General features: G+C 46.8%; 1 protein-coding gene across 1 annotated transcript in view; it reads right to left on the bottom strand.

The window, feature by feature from the left end:
• The window catches only part of LOC135919180 (phosphatidylinositol 4-phosphate 3-kinase C2 domain-containing subunit alpha-like), a 38,749-nt gene extending 38,467 nt beyond the window's left edge, over positions 1–282 (bottom strand). The window contains exon 1 of the mRNA XM_065452894.2: positions 167–282. The gene's annotated coding sequence lies outside the window, so the exon portion shown is untranslated. The remainder of the gene's footprint in view (positions 1–166) is intronic.
• Positions 283–17,142: the final 16,860 nt, after the last annotated feature.

Here is a 17,142-nt window from a genome sequence, read left to right as displayed (position 1 = left end):
CCGAAGTTCATACCGGTGTTCTTGGCGTGCGTAAGATTGAGTGGAAAGCTACATAACCGCATTACCACGTTACATGCATGAGAAACGCGACTAAAGTGCCGGCGTTTGAGTACATAACGGCAGCGAAAAAGCACTCGACAAACTTAACGTAATGAACTGTACTTACAGAATGATCGAGTTGTCTCGAAAAGCAGTTTCAAACGTTGGACGATTGCCGATTCCGTGCTTGGTAGAGCGATCGGGGGTTCGAAGAATAAAAAGCAAACGAAGCCGTACTGTAGTATGAAACATCTGGACTGGAATTTGAAAACTGTAGCCCCACAGTTAATCAAGTTCTTGTTGGTCCATCCTTGATAGATCGACAAAAAATCTGATCCCGATATGCAAAGAATCATCGCGGCTAAAATTGTCGCAACGTATGAAATCACCGATAGAGGGATTTTTTTTTTCGGAATAAGGCATATAGCCGTAAGAATCAAACAAAAACGTGGCAGTATAGGACGGCTTTGCATGTTTCCGTATACAAGGACGCAGCCTTGTCGCTAGTGGTGCAGCCTTGCAATGCAATGCAAAGGCACCCTGTCTCGTAGTTGAGGAAAGCCCCCGGAAACGAGCGTTTTCCATCAACCGCGGTGTTGCGTACCCGCACTGCTTTCCTATTTCGCTAAAACACTGAGCAGGAAGGTGTGTTTGTAAGAACGCCGAGGCTGACTTTTTGCATCAGTTACAAAGGCTGGCTCGAACTAGTCCCAAGCTTTCGCGTAGCCTGACGAAATATGCCTCGGTGATCAAGGGCTACGGGGCTGCCACGGAAACTCTTGCCTCTTTCGTAACATCTTGCCGAGGGAACGAATAACAGTGTTGGCTGCATGCATTCAGGAACGATCATTTTCACGAGGACACTTATACACAAGGCGACGCTATTTAGTTGACCACCAACAGTGCATGCTCAGTGAATATATGGCGTACTGTTGCCGCTTTCTATATTCCCGGCCATGACGGCTGCACTCCGATGGACATGCAACGCAATAGTTCTCGTGCGCTTCGATTAAGGTGTTTGTTAAGAAAAAATTCAGAGCCATTCCACTCTGTGAAGGTGGAGGACCAGCGGAGCTGTATTTATGGTGATGAATATATTGATAATAAATATGTTGATTGAAAATAAAAGACATACCTCAATGAATATTGCTTTTTTATGATTATTGTTGTTGTTTTATTGAATTTCATGCTCAATGCATTTTTTAAATATTTTTACCCTTTCGTTCGCTTTCTTTTATTAGTTGGTCGCTAAGGTGACTATCGCTTTATGATTGCTATGATTTACGGCCAGTGGCTCTGTGGCGACACTGGAAAGGTTCTTGGCCATTGTGAGGTCTACACACGACCGATGACGCTTCGTGGTCACACTGATCGTTGCGTAAAATTTAATGCCGAACGTTTCCAAGAGAAACGCCACGAACCACTTCCCGTCTGGCCGAGACACGTGCATGTTGAAATCGCGCACAATTACGACGGAGTCGGTGGGCGTGACCCAACCAAAGCTGCATACGCTTGGCGTTTGCGGCACGATCTTCGTCCGCATTACGTGCCGCCCGCCGTCGCCGCGCACATTCCCGCTTGTGTTCACAACCGTGTTCTTCGTAGGCGCGCTGTTCCTCCACAGTCCTCACCGCACGCGGCCAACCCATTGCACGGGTGGAAGGCAACTGAGATAAGATTACGTTCTTTGCCTGTCCAGCCCGTGACGTCAAACCGCAATCCATACTATACAGTGTATATTTATTCTCTTTTTTATTGCGATACTTTTTATCACAATACGTCTTGAAATTTCTCGCGAGTAAACGCAGCTGGGGAATACGCGGCGATACGCTTTTGCATTATGCTTTAGCTCCGGGTTTCCGCCATGCTTTTTGCCTAGACCGCCAGAACCTAGCGTATAACAGTTCCGCTGTAAAACCAAATAGACAAAGGTGGTCGAGATGAACCAGAAGCCTTGCACTGCGACCTCCATCATAGCCCGCACTGCAGCTTTGAGAAGCACGGACAAACTAGTGAAGTTTGCTTAGATCTTGAACAGGTAAGCGATGTTTCACTTTGGCAGTGACTGTCGGGTGTGTTGAAAGTAAATTGATGTGGCTGATGTACGCGTGTGTGCGGGCGCTAATAACACAGCATGCGCATGATTTGCAATGTGCATGGCATATGCGCCCAGCATGCACATGTCATTGCAATGCGAAATGACGGCAGGTATAGTTGGCAATCGTGATGACACTGCACGTGCCGCTCGGGAATAAGAGAAAGAAAACTAACAATTCCCCGCCCTATGGCCGAAGCACGGACTGCGATAGCAAGGCTTAGCGTTGCGCTCGCTAACCACACGCGGATCCGACTAACGCGGACGCGACGTACGTGGGTGCGCCAATATATTCTGGTAACCTTACAAGCTTTACTATACGCTGTGTAGAACCTTGTAGGGGTTGGAAGGACGGACTTCGCGGATGAAAACCAAACTTGGGAGGGTTTATTTTACATTATTTACAAGGAGGTGAGACGTCAATTAACAGTCGTACAGTCATTACGGGCCGGCAGCAACTCGGACGCTGCGGCCCGCGGCAAGAAGTTCGAGAGAGGTGACTCAGGGAATCAGGGAATGCTCTGGTCTCTCTGGAATGCTTCTTATAAACCCTTCGAGCACTGGAAGTCGCGTCATGTTTGACCAATGGGAGAGTCCGCTCAGATGACTCCATTTTCGGCCAATCGTTGGCGCCCGTGTCGCGGCTCTCTGCGGTCTTGCCTCGCTGACTTGCAATGCACTTCTCTAAGGTGGAGAAGGGGGGGGGCGCTCATGCTCCATTGTACAAGGGCCCACCTGCTCCCGGTGCTACGGCTCCGCAGTGGTGGCAAATGCCTTCTTCAAAGGCGAAGAAGGGTAGGCTTGGGCCTTCCCGGCACGTCCGGCTGTCATGGCGCATTACCGCCGTCTTGGTTTGGCACACACTTTACTTCCAACAATGCCGTGCTATCCCCTCGCTTTCTGGAAAACTCAAGCATTGAATAGTTCCTCGGCGGCACACGACCTGGGGGCCGCGAACTTGTTTACACGTGTCTTGTGGCCTTCAACTTGTTTGCTCAGGCGCTCCTCTGGAATGTGCTTTCCTGCTTCTGCATTCCTCAATTAGCTGAGCTGCGATTCGATGTGGTCTGGGGAGCTCGAAGTAGCCTCAGGAAACGGCGCCAAATCTAACAACCTGTAAAGACATCGCACAGCTGCCACTCCAGTGCCCGTAAAAAGCCGCGCCAGCTAAGTTACGCCACTTTCATGTTTGAGCACTGGTATTGTTTCTTACTGTTGATATATAATGACCCGAGAAAAGCTAAGACAAAAGGCACGCGCTGGGAATGTTACGTTTCATGACATTTGTTTGCGGGCTGCCATTCTCTAACTTCTGAGGAATAATTTAGTCAAGAACATAAGGCATGGTATGAAGAACTTTAACGATTGAATAGTATAGCAATATATCCTGCATATACATCGTGGATGAGCGTATAATATTAGCGGCGAGGACTTGGAGTGGCACCCTCTCGCGAATGACGTCACAGCCAGGACGCCGCTCGCTCGTTCCCTTCCTGTATGCCTGGGGTACGGGTGGCTTGAGCGGTACTTATCGAAGGATATGTCGGCTTCTTTCTGCTGCCACGCCTGAACCACTGCTTTTTCAAAAGCGCGTGAGTCGAGAAAACTTGCGGCTTGGCTATCGCAAGCTATGTAGCGTTGAAGGGGTCTACTGATTTTGCAGTGCATATATGCACCGTGTCTATTCATAAATCTTGCGTAAAAAGAATGTCTGCAAATTCAACATGCGAAGTTGTGGGTGATGCTTCACTGAGCACTTACCTTTCCTTTAGCACTTAGCTATGGGACACATTGCATTTTACATAGAAGAAAAATCTTGATATTTGGTGTAAACATGTTATCCGTGTTAGAAAGACACTTCCCAGCGAAGCTGTCATCGTGATTCTTATTACTCTGGTGAGTTGTTCTAGTCAAATATGGCCACTTTATTATTGCGTAAAAGAAAGAGTTACCCGCCGTGGTTGCTCAGTGGCTATGTTGTTGGGCTGCTGAGCACGAGGTCGCGGGAACGAATCCTGGCCACGGCGGCCGCATTTCGATAGGGGAGAAATGCGAAAACACCCGTGAGTACTCAAATTTAGGTGCGCGTTAAAGAACCCCAGGTGGTCCAAATTTCCGGAGTCCTCCACTACAGTGTGCCTCATAATCAGAAAGTGGTTTTGGCATGTAAAACCTCATAATTTATTTTTTTTTCACTTGAAAAGCATTTGTGTCAGAGCATATTTTTTTTACACTAGTCCCATTACCTCAGCAACCGCAGATACCAGAACAAAATGATTGTTTTTACCCCATTTACCTTGCGAACAGGGACATCTACTGTAGTAGAATTATTGCTTTTGAGTGAATTGTTATTGTTCTACAGGATATTTACTGCCTCATAACAGCTGAAAATTAGGTACAATGAGTAAAATGTTGACAGAAAAAGAGCGTGATAATATCAAGTTAACATTCTGCCGCACCAGTAAGAAGACAACACTTTGAGTGCAACGATAACGTTATAAGTATGCAAACGCCTACGGTTACAGAGAAAAAGGGGTCAACGATGTGGTCTAAAATAGACGGCAGGTATACGGCCTACCGTGTTCCCTTCAATGAAGACATAATCTATTATCCTTCTCACAGGTTCGTCTCAACCGTTGAACACTAGTCATAACACACTTTGTGAAGTCGCCGTACTCACCTCTGGCTAATATTCCGAATGCTTGCGACAAACGCTGGCACATAATTGAGATCATCTTATCTTCGTGTGTTACTTGGAAGCTCCATGCCTAGGAGTCACTACGTCAACACCTCCCGTCAAACGTACTGACCATGGTATTCTGCAGAAACGCGGCAACGGCGTTCAATAGAAACTCCATGACAGAACTAACGACGACTGGGATATAAGAACATGTCGCTGTTCCCGGCAAGAGGCTTCGAAAGCGTGCTGCTCATAATAGACACAGTGAAATAAGTGGGGCTTGCAGTGTCCAAGAGGCTGCGATGTGGACGCTGAGCGACAGCGTTTAGCTCAGGCTGGTGCTGTACGGCCAGGCTGCGGAAGATCCGCATACATTCACTGGAACGTCAAAATTACCTGCTGTCGCGTACCAGCGCGCCGCGCTAGCGCCGCTTTTGTGATTAAAAAGGAGCGTTGTGGTCACATGCCGCCAACTTCCCGATAGGTAGGTGTTTTTCTAAGCGTCTGGAACTCCCGCAGTTGCCTATCACTTGACTGGGAGTGGGCTCGTACTTATTTTAGCCAGCACTTGTCTGCCTCAAACAGCAGCCCTCGACTATTTCACAAAAGCTGTGGCGGAAGAAGGGTGCTCACAGATTTTCGCAAATTTCTGTAGGGTCACTTTTTATGTTGGGAACCCATATAAACAGACAAACGCCAGGTCGTAGCACTTCTCTACCCATTAGAAAGCCTGGAAAATCTCAATTGGAATTGTCATCTTACCGTCCAATAGCACTGGCCAGCTGTGTCGGCAAGGTAATGGAGAAAATGATCCTTACACGGTTAGAATGGTACTACAACGTCTATCCAGAGGTATTATGGCTGGTTTTCGACGCGGACGCTCGTCAATAGATAGCGTTATTCACCTTGTAGCATACGTACAGCACCAGAAACATACGAAACAAATCACTGCGGCCTTATTCCTTGACGGTAAAGGTGCGTACGACAATGTAGACCATCATGCAATTCTGGACGCCTTAGAAGCAGTAGGGATCGGCGAACACAGCGATCCCTACGTAGCTATTTGAATCGAAGATCTTTCTTTATTTTGAATGAAGACGGACCAACACCGTCTAGCTATACCAGCCGCGGTGTACCGCAAGCCGGAGTACTCAGACCTAGCCTGTTGGCCGTACTCAGACGGCCGCCGAGTACGGCTTTCAACGGCCGTGTCAACATACCTAACAGGGCAAGGTCTGGAGCTTTCACCTGAGGAAAGTGCACTCCTTGCTTTTACTCGCGAAGCGATGGCCCCGTATGCTTTGCAGATTAATGACCACACTGTACGATACAGACGAACGCATGCCGATTTCTTGGCGTCATCATTGATAGAGACTTGTCTCGGAGCCCTCATGTCTCGTACATGACAAAGTGTTTGGCTGCCATTGTGGACCTTCTTGGGTTTCTCGGCGGGAAGTCCTGGGTGCAAGAGTACCACCAATGTTGCAACTATATAAAGCACTGTATTTGGGCTTCCTGCGGTACAGCTTACCTGTACTAGGAAATACTTGCGTTAGACATATCCGCTAACTCCAGAGTGTGTAAGCGCAAGCACTCAAAACTTGTCTCGGTCTCCCAAAAACTACGTCATTGATTGCGACAGTGGCCATTGCCAGAGACACTCCTTTGACAGTCTACATTGATTCAGATGTCCTGAGACACATCCGACACCTGACTCGGATTCCCTTACACCATCTTGCTTGCTCGCCAGCAAGGAGGCCACATTCAACTTTTGCCAAAAGTATTGTAAGACATCAGTCCTACTTGCCATCAGAATTTACGCCTGCTACACGATTATCAGACCCATTGTGGTGTCTGTACCGGCCGCAAGTGCAAGTGACAATTCCAGACATCAGAAACAAAGCTGGAGCGCCGTTGCACGCATTGAAACAAGCAACGTTGGAACACATTAACAACGTGCGCAGATTCCGGCATCATGTCTACACAGATGGTTCGGTAAAACTCAACAGTTCTGCTGCTGCAGTCATCATCCCGGCAAAATGTGAAGAAATCAAATTAAAAACTTTGTGTGTGACTACATCGATGGGTGCAGAACTTGCGGCACTGCATCCTTCGCTTGATTTCATTAATCAGGAACCACCGCAACAATGGAGAGTCTTTAGTTACTTAGCCCTTCAGTGCATACAATGCCCAATGCGCCACGGACCCAATGAACAACTGGCCTCAGAAATTCTACACATATATCATCGCAGCCATGACAAGGGACACAACATAATCTTTCAGGACATTGTAACATCAGCGGGGATTACCACGCCAACGAACCCGCCCGATCTGCACATGAAAGTGGTCAACGTGTCTTGATTCAGCTTTCGGGAAGAGATGCTGTGGCTGAGCTGCGATTGATGTCCCGTGAATGTACTTTGCCCGTGTGGGACTCGAACGTTTTCAACAAGTGTCGTTAGAGTTCGTTGTCTCCGGACATACGGATGCACCTACCGCCTGGGTTACCGCGACGTGAACAGACCATGCTGTACTGTCTGCGGCTAGGCATTGTATTTACGAACTTATGTACTTTCCTTATTGGAATGGTCAACGGCCCCATGTGCGACACATGCAGCTGTGATGAGACGCTCGCGCATATTATCTGTGTCTGCCCGCGATATATCGCCCAGAGACAAGTTATGTGCAGAATACTGGACCAGTTGGACAAGCGTCCACTATAAGAACTCGAACCTTTAGGTCAGTGCTCCCAAAGAACATCCACGCTGAAGGCCTTACCCGCGTTATTAAGGTTCCTGTGGTCTACGAGGCTTCACGATAGATTTTAAGAACGCCGCCCCCTACCGCTCGTAGTGTATGCGGTTTGTTCATGCTCGCCTCTCTTTCTCTCTATCTTCCCCTTCCGCTCTTTTCTCTTTTTATCCCGGCTCCTTAACCCTTGCCCCCGTGCAGGGTAGCCAACAAGGAACTACTTCTGGTTAACCTCCCTGTCTTTCTATGCATCTTTTTCTCTCTCCCTTGAAAACAAAAACGGTGGGTTTCCGGCGGCACAATGATTAGAACCCATAGTACCTTCCGTATACGAGGCGGACGCTCTACCATTTCATTGCGCGTGCGTCTGCCGAGACATGCCACATGATGGCACGTCTCAGCAGTTGCTTACCAACCAAAGCTTCCCGTATTAGAGTCTGTCACGACATGCAGCAATTCAAACTTCGTCGCACTTTTCGTCCCGGGGAGTTTCCGTCTGACGCAACAGTTGGTGTTCCATCCTGGCACTCCCGGCCAACACCACCTTGATAGCACAAGGCCTTTTCACTCCGATCCATGACATCATGCTACCTGGCCCGACAGCCATAGAATCTAATGGGGATGCTCCCGAGCAGGCAACAGTGATTTTGACGTCACCGCTTTCATCACGCCAGCTTTGTCAATAGAAATTTCGGGCCAGGTAGCGTGACGTCATGGATCGGAGTAAACAGGCCTTGTGCTATCTAGGTGGTGTTGTCCCGGCGCGCTTGGTTTGATATTGTCTGCCTTCCTGGTGATCCTGGCGCGCTTGGTTTGATATTGCCTGGATGAAGTGTTGAAATTCAGTAATGAATATTTCAAATTTGGCGTGATTATCCAGATGCAGAAAACATGTAGGTGCATTAAAATGTTTGCCCTAGTTTGCACTCCTAGTTTGCCATATATATATAAACAACGGCCAGCAAGGTTCTAATAAGAAGTTAATGAACAATTTTTTGTTAATTAATTTGCTCAATCTTACGTTATCAGAGGCAAAGTATGTGCAACTCGGTTAGCAATTTCTCCGCAAAACCGCCACGTTCATTTCGCCCATAGCCTTTTATGAAAAGCCTGCGTTCTATACGGGGCTTCACGATAGATTTTAAGAACGCCGCCCCCTACCGCTCTGTAGTGTACGAGGTTTGTTCGTGCTCGTTTCTCTTTCTCTCTATCTCCCCTTCCACTCTCTCTTTTTGTCCCATTAACCCTTCCCCCTTGCAGGGTAGCCAACCGGAACTACCTCTGGTTAACCTCCCTGCCTTTCTATGCACCCTTCTTTCTCTCTGTTTGTGGTATTGAAAAAAAAAAAACTGGCTCTATAAAAATTGATGTGCATTGTGTTTCGCATTCTTGCAGTGTACGCGCAATGCACCGCCCATTTTCTGTTCCGGTGATATTTCTCGACTTACTCGCGTGTGGATCACATAGTTAGTCGAGCACGTTTGCGTTGCTTATCCGCTTATTTCTTTACAGGCTGCCGTAACTGCTGCCAGGTACGACACTATCTCGCCCTTCTCATGTAATGCAATATTACTGCGTCTAACTATGCGAAAAAATATAAAGTTCCTTTCTTGGAATTGTTATATGCCTTATGATGAATATGAAGCTTTAAACAATACCTTCGGAAGCCGCTGTCACAGCTACATAATGAAACTGCGCACTTGACATCTAAGTTGCATTAGCAAGCATATAACTAATTGACGTAATAGTTCTTCGGAAACTCGCAGGGGGAGAGAAGTAAATATTTAAGAAAAATGAGATATCCGCCTAATTGTAGCAATTGCTACAAAGGAAACCCACATGGGTACCTCGAAAGAAGCTCTTGTCTTTGCTTGGAGTTGTTGACAAATTCGACTTCGCCCGGCCATCGGCTAGCCGCCAGGTTAGCTCAGATGGTAGAGCGGCTGCCCCGGAAAGGCGGTGGTTCCGGGTTCGAGTCCCGGACCAGGACGAATTTTCCTTTAACTGCGAAGCTTTTCTTTCGAGGAAGCCGTATGGGCTTCCTTTGTAGAAACTGCTACAATTGGGCGGATGTCTCACTTCCCCTTAATTAACATATAACTGATCGTTACAACGCCATCTATGAAGGTTTGAATGCTATTGGATTCAGGAAGAAAGAGCTCAATGGTCAGATGAAGAGTCACGTGTGGTTACGTTTAATGGTATCTCGTCGACGTGTTCTATCTGAACAAAAGAAACTCAAGCGCTGCCAGATCACCGACAACGCGCCGTCAAGGGAAGCTGTCTTGCCCCGTTTTCACTAGATACCACTACCAGGTCTACAGATAAGTAACTCGTGCCCTAGATGGCAGCATCTGCGACAAAATCGGCAAGAGTCAGAACCAAGAATATGCAAGTAAATGTAGGTTCTTGTTCTTTTTCTTGGTTTTTGTCTTTTCTTGGAAGAGATCGAGGCAAGTCTACTACATAATGTGTACAAATTTTGTATGGACAAATAGCACACAATGGAGGGTGATACAAGATCTGCTTGGTGGCAGGCAACTAGAGCTACTCCTACAGATTTGTTCTGCGGTTGCGGCATACGATACTTTCTCGCCTCGTCTACGGAAGGAAAGAGCCCCTCGCATAGTGCGATTGCTGCTTAAATACAAAGCTCAAAGTCTGATCTGGCAACTTGCGAGTGACATCCCTTCTTTGGTTCTTCATTAATGTTTTCTGACACCATCCTATCTACTTCACGCTGTCCATCAGCCTTGCCATTTGCCAGGTCTATCGTTGAATTTCTGCTGCATTCCTGTGGTGCAATACTGTAAGGGAGACAGATCCCGTTAGGGATGCACATTTGATCGGTATAACGCCGGACAAAAAGTAAGCAATGGCCATTGGCGCCAAACCTTACAATACCATGCTCGCATCACACGTTAATTTTCCAGTAAGTTCAATGAAATATGTATTGCGCCGGTACAGTCTTATGTCCCGTGCAACTTTCGTGATTGCGACAAGACCATGCTCCATATTCTCACCTACAGCCCCTCTTTCGATGAAAAGAGGGCAACTATAAAATGCGCGCAAACGTGGCGAAAAGCGAAGTGTAGCTGACTTACGCTAGGACACTCCCTCAGACCTGCCGTAGATAGTGATAACATCTTTGCAATACACCGCGATAGATAGAGCGTTGTCAAGGTGCTGCAAAGCTGACATTTGAGCGTGTTAGTACCACTTCGTTATGAATTACAGGCAGTGCGATAGACGAGGACGAAGCAGCCTTTGCAATGTCTGCCTTGTTTGTCCTCATCTGTCGAAACGCTTTTTATTCATGACGCGATAACAGTTATTACAGCGGAGCTGTTATACGCTATAGGTGCTGGCGGTTTGTGTGCGTAGGCAAAAAGGATGGCGGCCACCCGAGAGCTAAAAGGGCTAAAGCATAATGCAGAAGCCTATCGCCGGGTATGCCCCAGCTCCGTTTACTCGCGAGAAGTGTCAAAACGTATTCCGATAACAAATATTCAAATAAAAAAAAGTAAAAGCGGTATAGACACTGGATGGCGGTTTGACGTCATAGGCTGTACGGGCAAACCACGTAATCTTATCTCAGTTGCCTTCCACCCGTGCAATGGATAGGCCGCGTGCGGTGAGGACTGCGGAAGAACAGCGTGGCTACGAAGAGTACCGTCGTGAACGGAAGCGGGAATGTGCGCGGCGACGGTGGGCGGCACGTAATGCGGACGAAGATCGTGCCGCAAACGCCAAGCGTATGCAGCTTCGGTTGGGTCACGCCTACCGACGCCACTCCCATCATAATTGTGCGCCATTTCAACACAGACGTGCCTCGGCAGGACGGAGTGTGGTTCATGGTGTTTCTCTTGGAAAGGTTCGGCATTGAATTTTACAAATGCATCAGTGTGCCCACGACGCGTCATCGGTCGTGTATAGACCTCACATTGGCCAAAAATCTTTCAGTGTCGCCACAGAGCCACTGGTTGTACATCATAGCGATCATAAAGCGATAGTCACCTTGTTGACGAAAAAATAAACAGTCAAACAAGAAGAACGTTAAAAATCAAAAGGGCATTGATTATGCAATTTAATAAATCAAAAATACTGAAGAAACGAAATTCATTGTGGTATCCGTCTTTTACTTTCAGTCAAGATATTTACTATCAACATATCATCATGTATACAGCTCCACCGGTCATCAACCTCCACACTCTGATTTTTTTTGGTCTATTTGCGATTCAGTCCGTCTAGATGAACTTGTCCGTTTGCCACTTGTGCGATTATACGCCCATAAACGGTCTCATACACGGGCTGTCTTCTTGGTGTAGGAAAGAGCTATGGCTTCTGTACAAAGCAAGCTCTACAGCCTACGCCATTGCACGCACATGTTCCAAGTTTCCATATGTTTCTTTCTTTCTTCAGCAAACGCGTCTTACTGCAGCTCAAAGCTTACGGTGCGCACACAGTATTACCATCACCATTAGCTTACGCATGCCCGCTCTATACTGTATATACAAGGCTCATAGCAAAGCGAAGCAATGTAGGGTGTCGCTGACATCAGGCACGATACCGTATCTTCTCCCGCAGCAGTCGTAACCTCTTCAGGTGCTGGCTAGCCAGAAATATTCGTTATTTACTTTTCAGACCGCGTAAACCTGAACTGGTGAAGGACCCTTATAATCGAAGCATAGTACTGCCGTTCCCTTGTCGTGTAAACGCCAAAAGAGAGGTGGATAGCCACCGTGGTGCCCCAGTGGCTATGCCGTAATAAATAAAAAGAAATCTTTATTTTGATATAGTTGGCTTCAGTTATCAACTTCTACAGCTTGTCCTCTGCGATCGCTAATAGTAAGGGCATGTCATGCACTGAACACAGCCGCTGTGCTGTCATTGTGTTTGCTCGATTGCTTTTAGTGCCGCTTTTCATACGTCAAACATATTTAAATTTGGTCAGACGGGGCCGCGTGCTTGAACCGCATGTAACGAAAGCATGCAATGACATTATCGCTTACATCTTTGCAACTGCACTACCCACGTGCGAGCCTCACTTTGGTATCATTGTGTAGAGTAAATAAGTCATTACTCGATCACGCATGTTTCGCGTGCACAGATGACGCTGGTGTCGCGCCACGCATGAAGTAATCGGAACTAAATTTAGCCTCTTGCTTGGCATTCAGAGAGGCATAACTCGGCGGCGCATCTATCAGTTCGAGCGGGAGTGGTCGCGTTTGAGATGGCTCGCTATGCCATATTAGGTCAAGAATGGGGCTGACGGATGGAGCACACACTGTGGTATAAAGATTATAAACAGGGATAAGGTGTTTCAGAAAGGCTGGCCAACGTTTTGATGGGAGGACCTATAATCCATCAAACTCAGACTGGTACTCATAACGAGTTATAAGGCCTACAAATGCGCAATACGTTGCTAAAACTTAACGCTTACTCCGTCATACCGCCTCACCCCTCCTTTCGCTGTGTGTGACCTGTAGGGTCTAAAAACGTCCTGAATATACGCTGACAGATAGTGGGATATCCAACTCTTTTGACCATGGTGGTACGTGTCCGCCTCCATAGCGAACGCAAGTGCAGACACTAACTTCTACTGCAATTCCTATAATTCTACTGCATATATGTACCACTAATGAATGAAGCAATAAACTTGAAACTTGAAAACTTGAAGGGCGGGAGACTGAGCCAAGTGCAGGAGCCCCCAATGATCTTCGAGTGCAGCGGGCTCGAGTGGCGCAGGGAAGTCTTGAGCGCCACCAGTAGGTGGCGCGGAGGTGAGGCAAACTTGTGTTTTTCTGTGCCCTCGAGCCCATGCACCCACTGCAGCGCACGCGAGATGTTTCATGTAACTTGTGCGTTCGCTTATGTAATTTGTGTGCCCTCGTGCCTATACATCCTCTGTAGCGCGTGCAAAACGTTTCATGTAACTTGTGTATTTGCTTATGTCATTCCTGTGCCCTCGTGCTTATGCGCCATCTCCAGCACGAGCAGGACGTTTCACGAACCCCACCGCGGTGGCATCCCCTATGCAGCTTACTAGATTGTGATATTTTTAACGTGGGGAAGTCCTTTATTAATACGTGAACTGATATGCATAGAACGTGGGTATTACAAAGGGAGAATAACATAACTGAATAAGTGTTGGACAGTGTTGACCTGTGTTGTACAGCTTAGTTGAACTGAAAACGTTTTATGCGTAGAGTATCTCTAGTTATCTACAAAAAAAAACGAAGAAAAACCATCAAATCACGGCCATGGCGGCCGCATTTAGGTGCTGACGAAATATCAAAGCACCCGTGTACCATGCATTAGGTGCATGTTAATGATCCCCAGGTAATCAAAATTAATCTGAGGTTCTGTACTACAGCGTGCCTAGTAATCATATCGTGGTTTTGGCGCATAACGTCTAAGATCTTAAATAAATGGTTCGGCAACAAAATCATGATACTTCTGATCAGTAGCGTTAATGGTGTGCGCTCTAGAACCTTGTCGGTGAAGCACCGAGCCGCCTGACTGACGCACAACTATATATTTAGCTATAGGCGTGATAGTGTGCACAGCAGCAGAAACGCGTTCAACGAACTTGGTTGCGTGATTGCTTGTGCAAAGTCGTGACACGTGTCGTTTACACCCCGCGGTGCAACCTTTAACTTAGGCGAGCAGATAGCGCCACACTTACTTTGTGTCCCGCTAGCCCCTTCATTTTATTACGTGACAAAGAATGCGCAGACGCGTTATCAATGAAGGGTGCTCATATTTCCTCGTTTTCTCGTGTACATTTTTTTTGCACCTTTGTGCGCGCTATGGCTTTTTCTATCTGCCTGGCTCAAACATCTGGTATTAGTACAGGCGAGAGAAAGGTTCAGGCGCTACCGCTAAGCTATGCCGTACATCAAGTCTCTGTTAAACAACATTACGAACGTGGCTACCCGGAGCGAAGTAAATATTTCATTATCTGCTGCGCACAGAGCAAGCTTGTCTTTAAGGTGGTCCGTTGCTTGCAGTCAAGATGTACTCACTTCGAAAAGAATCATGCAGCGAAGTTCATTCCCTTCCTTTTTGGAGTTGTGCAGGCAGAGTCAAAAGTGTACAGGATGCGGGCTTCTTGATGAAGTGGAATAACAACGCGAGTTTGACTTGCAGGCATTAAAAGAGTACAATATGCTGGTAGCGTATACAATAGTACGTGTGGCATGTTTGAAATCTAGGCTGCCATGCCCAGGCTCATAAAATATGTGCGTTTTCATCAGATCCCGCATCCCATAAACTTCTGCCCATGCCTGTACATATGCAAAAAAAATATGTACGCCCGCTTGAAGGGTCATTGCTCTAATTACGGCTTTCAGCCGTGTACACTACTGATCAAGATAGACATTATAGTAGCCAAATGAAAGAACATAGGCTGGTTGCTTGCTGGACTAGTTGGTTTATCGCAACTTATGTAGCAGTGTGAAGAAATAAGGAAGGGACGATGAGGACGATAAGGACGAAAAGAGCGCTGTTCTCACTCTGTCTCCATCGTCGTCCATTTCTTATTTTAATAATATTTGGGGTTTTACGTGCCAAAACCACTTTCTGATTATGAGGCATGCCGTAGTGGAGGACTCCGGAAATTTTGACCACCTGGGGTTCTTTAACGTGCACCTAAATCTAAGCACACGGGTGTTTTCGCATTTCGCCCCTATCGAAATGCGGCCGCCATGGCCGGGATTCGATCCCGCTACCTCGTGCTCAGCAGCCCAACACCATAGCCACTGAGCAACCACGGCGGGTGATTTCTTATTTTTTTTTGCACTGTTACAAAAGATAAGTGACAGAAAACAGAGAACGGATTTTACTACCTTTCTGCGCTTTTATTAATGTTACTTGATGTGAAAACACACATACATTGGACAGATGGGAATTAAGGAGGGAGCGCGCTGGCGACTGCCAGCGAAATGGGCACGATGCGTGCATACTCTTTGAGAAGGAGGGGAATAGACAGAGAAGTCGAAGTTAGCAAGAACGTCCAATAAAGAGGAGCACAAATTTCGCAACAAAGACGAAAATACGAAGCAATAAAAATTAAGCAAATGTTGAAAAAGAAAACAAGACAACACAGAAAAGCCTGGACACAGCTCGACAGAGAGGATGTTGATTATGATGATCACGATGATGGCTTGAGTTGAAACTGGACGGGTTCGTCCGACCATAGGCTTGACAAATTCAAATGAAAAATTGAAGCAAACTGTCGCGACACACACGCCACGAACGCATGCCTAAAAAAAGTAGGAAGACGTAAACATGCACACATACTCAATGCTAATTACAAGTTTCTTTCGAGAGCTGGGCTAAACTAACAAAAGTGCACCACATGAAAAGTTGCGTCATGGGTCAACATGCGTCCCACATGTGAAAGGTGTTTCCTGGGGTGTTCCTCTATACTCGCCTAGCTTTTATCTGCTCGGTGTGGTGTATTGCGCTTCTCGACGCATTTTTTTTTTCGTCAGCTTTCGCTTAGTGATTGCAGATATCCGCTCACGAAGGGCGGTCTGCTTTGCGCAATGAATGCGTTTCATATTTGACGCGTGCCACCTCGTGTTCGTCTTTTGTCCTTGTCTCTTCGTGCTACAGTTCAATAATGTCAACTTGAGCCATGCAATGCGCTTCGTTTTAGCCGTTCCTGCACTTAGCGAGTGTGGCAACGTCGATACAAATAGGTCACGAAGCTTCCGGCGGAAAGTGCTTGAAAACAGTTGTCGCCGACATCCGTAAGGGTGGCTGTGGGAGCAGTGAATGAAGGACGGCTATGTGAGGAGGGAAGAAACATTGAAAAAAAAAAAAGCTTTTTTAATTTAAGCGAGACACAGTTTGATTCATTCAATGAATATAAAATTCCTGGTCAGTTTTATACACGCGTGCTGAGGAAAGAAATTATAACTCCATTTTACTCTATCATTAAGTAATTCAATGCAATTAAATAACTCCCTTTCTGCGCCCAGTATAAATGGAGGCGTTGACGCAATAATCAGTCGCAGTGCAATGCAGCTCTTGAAGTGGACAGCAGGCGCGTTCGTAAACTTCACCTTTTGAATTATGTTGCAATAATGCTACAATTAACGTTGTCCTGTCACACACATTGTGTTGTTTTGCTTTTCAACGATTGTCTGAATTCTGTTATAACGTGGATGGTTTTGTCGTTTCTTAACGTCTTCATTCAAAAGTAGTCACTTGCGACCATCAGGTAATTGTTTACTTTAGCTGTTATCGTGCGGCTGCGCTGGCCGACAGCGTCTGACGATTGCGACCAGCATTCTACACCCAAAGCTTTCTTCTGTCTCCAAAGAAACGATATTCGTACATGCGTCCGATTTCGACAGTTGTACGGCTGACTTTATGCTGCATCGCTTTGCGCGCTGAAAGCTCGAAGCGCCCATCGAGTCGAATTGAGGGGCAATCGAAATTGCAACTCCAATGGCAGGCCACCAAAACAAATTTCGCGCCTTTCGAGAACAGAAATGACGTCACTTCTATTTTTAACGGATATGGCGTCACATTATTTTTTCTTCTGTTGGAAGTGTTCCCTCGC

Source organism: Dermacentor albipictus, chromosome 3 (genome assembly GCF_038994185.2).
Source record: "Dermacentor albipictus isolate Rhodes 1998 colony chromosome 3, USDA_Dalb.pri_finalv2, whole genome shotgun sequence".
NCBI classification, from domain to species: domain Eukaryota; kingdom Metazoa; phylum Arthropoda; class Arachnida; order Ixodida; family Ixodidae; genus Dermacentor; species Dermacentor albipictus.
The sequence above is the reverse complement of the archived record's forward strand: the minus strand, read 5'-3'. Positions and strand labels throughout refer to the sequence as shown.